The sequence below is a fragment of the Micropterus salmoides genome, unplaced genomic scaffold, assembly GCF_014851395.1.
Source record: "Micropterus salmoides isolate LMB-PRFRI ecotype aquatic unplaced genomic scaffold, ASM1485139v1 Ms_hic_scaffold_13, whole genome shotgun sequence".
In the NCBI taxonomy this organism is placed as follows: Eukaryota; Metazoa; Chordata; class Actinopteri; order Centrarchiformes; family Centrarchidae; genus Micropterus; species Micropterus salmoides.
Window position 1 is genome coordinate 15809901 of NW_024040374.1, and position 6945 is coordinate 15816845.

A 6945-nucleotide genomic window follows, 5' to 3' on the forward strand; every position below is an offset into this window, starting at 1 on the left:
GACCTTAGACGCAGACAAACTCGGCTGGTAAGCAGATTTATTTTCTTTGCAGGGAAATATGATCTTGGATTGGATCTGTCTGACAGGGAATGTGGACTGGGCAGCATCTAGCTTTGCGTGTGGCCTTCTCACCATGCAAGAGCCTCTCTAATTCCCTGTCTTTTGTTGAGGGAGAGACTCGCCCTTTGTCAAACATTGCTTCAGAAGTAGGCCAGGAGCTGAGGGGCTAAGAGCTCAGCTGCTCCCACAGAGGAGCAAGTAGGCCCCTGGAAACCAAGGTAGAGAATACTGTCAGCAGAATCGGGGTGAAACTGCCGAAGACGGATGAGTTATTGACTAAACAGAGGCATGAGTCTAATGTGTGACCAAGCATGGATATTTGTGATTGTCGAGTCACAAATAATTTTCAGGACCCAAGGAATTTCCGTAGGATATGATGCAATCACATGAAAATTAGTTTCCTGTTGATGAAAGCCTTACGTGTGTGTATTTTCTCCAGATCCCAGAATGCACTGAAGGTCTCCCAGATGTGGCTGTGTCCTCTCTGGGAAACAGAAAACAACAAGACGTTTCTTGAAAGCACTTGGTATTTTGGTCACACAGGGATGTAATAAACATTTAATTAACTAATCATCTGTTTAAGATCAACTGTGGCAAGCTTCATCATCTTAAATTAAATAATGATTATATGCATATAATTACCACTTCGGTGATCCTTTCATTCTACTTTTCATTCTGACACTAACAAAAAAACTGAATTTATAAATATATACATATAGTAAGCCTCCTGTCACGAGGCCCCGGCTGTGAGCTTGTTCTGGGAGCTGGGGGGCGTGTCTGCTGCGGGCTCTGCACTCACCTGAAACCCATCCGCAATCAGCACACCTGCTCTGTGTCCCACAATCAGCCACTGCCTAAATAGGAGGCTCAGACATCCAGTCCTTGCCGATCTTAGAATCAGTCTTGTATTGTGGTTATTGTCTGTTCATGTCTAACCGCTGTTTCTCTCTGTCTCAGCAGACTACCAGCCATCAGCTGTCTTCCCGCTTACTCTCCCCTGAATAAACTGCCTAAACTCTGATCTCCGTTTGTGTCCTCTCTGCCTGAAAACTCTGACACCTCCAACCCAAATAATTCAATATTTCATTTAAAAAGTAGAGCACTGAGGCCATTTTTAACAAGTCTACATTCACGTATTTGTTGAAAGTTCAGTTTAAGAAGTTCCATTTCAACCCCTTGGGGATTTCTCTGAGGTTATCAATAGCGGCTGCAGTAGCAACTGCTGTGGTAACTCCTGTGAACGGAAAACACAGTGCCAATTATAGATGCCATCAGCGTGGATGAAAGCGATTGTGTACAAGCAAAGGGAAACCTCTCAAGCCACAAACAGAAACTGGCACCGCAAAAGTAACTTCCCAAACTCTTGAAGTCAAAGGGGACCCTTCAGCGGCTCACTCGTTTCTTCCCCCAGCCTCTTTTGTCCTGTCCCCAACTTCAAATGTGCAGATTTGCGGCCCATGGGCGACTTAGATCCGGTCCCGTCGAGGTGAAAAATCCAATTAACCTGCAGCTCCAGCTGCCTTCGTTATAATTCCCTCCCATAATTATGAAATTACTAGATGCAGGATTTCAAATGAAAAAAGGATGAGAGCGACTGGCTCAGAAAAAAACATGAAATAAACCATTGCCTGCCAGTGTACAGAGTTCCAATTTACCTCAAGGGGGAACAGCTAATTCTTATGACTGGGTTTGAAGGTGAGACCTGCAAAAGGCCATTAAATCAGAATAAGAAATATCCTAACAAAAACATAAGGATGGATTTCGAAATAGCCATTGAGATTAATGGGTAGGCTCTTGCATGTCATGCATTTAGACCTTGGAAATATAAGTGCACCATGTAGACTAGACTGCTCATAAAAAAGTATCATAAAACAGTGTCACTGTCAGCACTTTGAGATCTCTGGTTGTATAGAGATTTCTTTCTGGAGGACTGTGAGTATTATATTAAAACTCTATTTGAGAGGTTAAATAGCCCACGTGTTACCGCTTCCTTCTGCCTTCATCAGGGAGGTTGCAGTAAAATCAGCAAACCCAAATGAACACTATCAGAGTTGATTTTAACATTTTTAAAGTGTCTATATGGATCCACACCAAAGAGTGGTAATTTTGGTAATTGGTACTTTAACCCTAATTTAGTGTTCTTCTTAACACCAACCAGTGTTAGTTTTTCTTAACACTTTTATGTAGTGTTAGACATTAACTCTATCAGAGGATAATTTGTTTACTAAAAAAGTGTTGGCTCAAAAACAATTTAAAGGTGTAAATATAGCTCTTCCATATTCCTAAAAGAAAAGAAGTTTGCAAAATATTAAATATAATTTTTGTTGTTTTAAAACATTTGTTTTAACACTTGCATTTTTAAAGGATTTGATTACATTACATTAAGAAATGTAAAAAATAAATAAATAATAAAAAAGTTGTTAGGGTGGCTAACAGTGTGGCGACATAAGGTGCCAGAAGAGAAATATCAATACAAAACATAATATTAACAGATACTAGAGTGCTTTCATGAAGACTCTCCTGGCTTTAGCCAACCGGTGTGTGTAGGCCTACGCAGTGGTGTGGAATGACGCAAACACTTCAAGTGTAAAAACCAGGATCAGAGTTATGAGTACGAAGTTCAGAGTTAATATTTATACAATTACGCTTATAGGTTTGAGTTAGTGACACTATGTTTTTACACTCAGTTTTGACACCAACTACTTATCAAATATATGGAAATCCAAATATAATGGATTTGAGTCCATCCAGAGTAGAATTAACTCTACTTATACTCAAATTTCACTAACACCAAAAATGTAACTCTTCTCAATTTGCTGTATACAAAACAGCAAGACAATGACCAGCAGTGAGGTACAGTATATGGCAATGAATTCAATGTATATAGTTTCTGTATTGCATTTAAATTATTTAAACAGTAAAAAAAAATCTGTATAATATTATTTAATATTATTTCTGACTAGTGCATGCAGTACATTACATGCCAGAAACATCCAGAAGTGTATAATAAATAATATAACTAGATTCTCTTGTGGGGTGGCATGGTGGTTCAGTGGTTATTGCTGTCACCTCACAGAAAGAAGGTGAAGTTTTCAAACCCTGGTTACCCCGGCCTTTTTGTGTAGAGTTTGCATGTTCTCCCCGTGTCTGCGTGATTTTCTCCAGGTGCTCCAGCTTCCTTCCACTGTCCAAAGACATGCGGACTAGGTTAATTGGTTACTCTAAATTGTCCTTAGGTGTGAGTGTAATTGGTTGTTTCTCATTAAACAGGGACAATGCATTCTTTACTTCTTGTTTTTGTTTCTTTTAAAGCAGAGAGACTCATCAGTCTCATCAGTAAATCTAACATGTATCTGATAAACTCATTGGCACTTGAGCAATAACTATGGGATCTCTTGCCATGTACAAGCCTCTGCAGGCTAATATACATAACTCATACACTCACACTACACATACTATATGCTGCGATTCATGCAAACTAATCCATTATGCTGCTGTATCAAACAGTATCAACATCTCTATTCATCATTCAGCAAGAAGAGATGGCCGCTCACTGACACTATTTGCTTCTTACTTCAATCTTTACACTCTAAGGGCTAGGGCTGTTGTTATTGTAATGGACATGTTCAGAGATATGAAAAAACACACTTTAACTCAAGTTGGAGTGGGCCAGCAATCTCTGGTAACTACACTCCAACAAAACCTATCATGACGGGTCCCCAGTAGCTCACTACAGTGCACACAGTGAATGAAGGCTTTGCAGACCTTTGCAGCAGCAGCAGCCTGGGTTTGAGTCCAGCCTGGGCCTTTTACTGCATGTCATTCCTTCTCTTCCTCCCTGGCCTTTCCTGTCTGTTTACAGTCACTGTCAATAAAGTAGAAATGCCCCAAAAAATCACAGCACAACAGAAGACCTTTTCCTCGTGAGTGAGAGGAAACAGATAAAATGCAATGACTTTCCTTTAACTCAAAAATCAAAGGCTAAATAATCAGTAGTGTGCTGAAAACCTTTACAAGAGAATGAAACGCTTAAAATATTTATAAAATACTCATATGGGGGATTATGTGAATAAAGCAACCATACTGTAGAGTTCTGATGACCAGCCAACGCCCACCATTTTGTTTTTCCTCAGAAATGGACTCCTAGTTTGAAGGTCACTTCGCATCAGGGAAACACTTTGGATTATTCTTGCTCTCTAAAGTACATCTTAAATAAAACAGAATGAATGAAATGTAAAACCTCCTCATTTGCTCCAGGAACAAATCATAAATTATTTGAAGCTCAAAGGTGCTTTTATTTTCCATGAAGAACATACTAGTAACTTCATGCTAGTATAATCAAAGACTCTCCCAAAAACACTTAATTATATGTGTTAATTTGTGAATTGTAAATGTCGGTGGAATGCTAAATATGCATAGTTTCTATTTAAGATGATTAAGGCATCAAAATCTATTGATTTGGCTTTGGCCATGTCTCATCGAAAACACCTTGCCTGGAAACCACAATCATTCGCAGTGGGACATAAATGGGATCCATAAAGCAGCCGATGGGCCTAGTACTGGGTTTATAATTGATAAGTAGAGGGAAAACAGTTGTAACCTTGAGTACAGGTGTGCATTGCAACTGAATATTGATTCTGAGTTTCCTTGCTGGTGGCGAAGGTGCAAGGAGAACATGAAGACAAGATATAAAATATATTATGAATGTCTCTGTTGGACTCTAGTTTCTCATTAAGATTCAGAAAGGCCTTTGCAGAGGAACCTTGTCATGCTAATCCTAGCCAAGTGGTCCCACAGGGTCCCGGCAACTGTGAGCGAGCATACATCTCGAAGAACATTTTTTGTCTGCGATCTTTGTCATATTAGTTTCCTTGCCTTTGTGATGTCATTGTCCTATTTGTATAGTAGTTTGTCTTAGTCAAATAAGTGGTTAAGAGACTAAAATGCACAGCTTGCTCCACTTCTCTTCCCAGCTAAAAGAGCACAGAAACAGAAAGGATAGTCCATGTACGCATATCAGAAATGATTCTACAAGAGTTAAAGATTACAAACAGTTCCTATTGTTTATGCAATAATTTGGATTCGGGTCACCTTTTTTTTTTGTTAATGAATAATCATCTAGTTCACATGCTCAAATACAATTATACCTCTACCGAAAGCAGTGAAAGTGGAACAGATAAACCCATCAGAGAAAGCTAGAATAAACAGTATGCTGTATAATTTATTGTCTACTGAACTGCAGGTCAGTTTCAATATAGCATGAGTGAAGTGTTGTGAGATCTAATCTGATTTCATTTTATTAAAATGAGAATGCATTTCAAGGAATCAATTGCACTTTTTTGATTCATATCAACAGTTTATTTCACTCATGGCCAGCATTACCAACACAAAAGCGCTGCTTTGTCAGCTGAATATTTGTAAATGTACATTCAATTGAAGGTTAAAATTTAACTTAAATAACCAATTGGGATAATATAGAAACAATAAGTAGGTATGTTTGGTGTTTGTGTATCCTGTGCTAAATCCTCCTGAAAATATGACTGTAAAACCTTATTTTGGAAGTGGTCGGTTTGTGTACAGAAGATTATGATGGTGCAGCGCCATTCTTTCATTCTCAAAGGAAAGCCCTGAAATCAATCCACAGTAAATTTCTTAGCTGATGAAATTACTGGCATGACCTTTAAAGCTTCCTCTTTAAACTTTTCATGTCTGATGTCGTACAAATGACAATAAGATGTCTTGCCAATCATGTAAATTACATCTCAGATTCAATGGATCACGTTGCAGATAGGAAGGGGGTAAGCATTATGTTGACTGAAAAAGGGAGGACAAGCAATTAATGATATCTGAGCCGGGGGTTTCATATCTCCAACAATCAAAAATAGATTTAAATGATCAGATGGTCTAACGTCAGGCATGCTTCCGCCTTCCCAGAGATTTCTCTGTTAGTACAGAAGGGTAAATTGCTTTGAACTTATTTGTGATAATCGTAGTATTGACACTCAGCGCTATGAATGGTGCCCATTACATGTTCTAGCAGAAGCCCTGGAAATAGACTTTTAATTTGAATGTATTTCAATAACGTTGAGTGTAATGGATTATGGTGGTGCTGCCGCCTGATTGATTAGTTTCACCTTTTATGTGCAGCACAAGTCTGGCTTCCACTGCAGATGTCCTTCCCCCGGATAGCATTTTAATGACAGACTGTGGCCTGCCTTTGCAATTCAATGCATAAGCATACAGTGCAGTGCAAACGTTATGGTAGATTCTCATTGGGCTGTCTGTCTTGTGGGGACCTACAATATTTCCTCCCCACGAATGCTATGTTCAAATGCATTAAAGCAGAGCCAGGGGGATCCAGGCAGATGTTGAATGGTTGTTTTGTCTTAAGTACATTTTTCAGCTTGAAGGTGATATCAAGTAGGAGCCACATTACGATTCACTTTGATGTTATAGCTTACAGCTGTGGCTGGCAGATCAGAGAAATTAGATATTTGGAAGGAACACAGGGCGGCCATATTTTTATGTGCTTTAAATTCTGTTGGTTCAGAGCAACTTGGGAGAAACTAAGTTTGAAATCAGACATTCATATCATAATTGTAGGTCATTTTAGAAGGGTTAATTGCGGTGGGGCAGGAACAAAGGGTGAAGAAAAGATTAACACACAGCTTGTTAGCTCAGTAGGTATGCAGGGTTAAGCATTTAAATTCCAGAGGCCACTGAGGCCATAACCCAGCCAACACTAGAAGGTGTTTTGGTATAAAAGTAATGATTGATGGACATGGACTGTTCATGTGAAAACTGTGCTTTAAATGGGGTAGTCTCACAGTACAACAGCCAAACTTCCTTTTGCATTAAGTTTGTAGATATGCTAATGCCATGTTG

At 39.1% G+C, this 6945-nt stretch overlaps 1 long non-coding RNA gene across 1 annotated transcript; it reads right to left on the reverse strand.

Annotated features, from left to right (window-relative positions):
• Positions 1-20: 20 nt before the first annotated feature.
• On the reverse strand, positions 21-825 carry LOC119901388. Its single transcript, XR_005444184.1, has 3 exons — positions 703-825; positions 481-544; positions 21-266 (listed from the first exon to the last, which is right to left on the reverse strand). It is a non-coding gene; the product is annotated as an uncharacterized LOC119901388 (long non-coding RNA).
• Between the last annotated feature and the right edge of the window lie 6120 nt (positions 826-6945).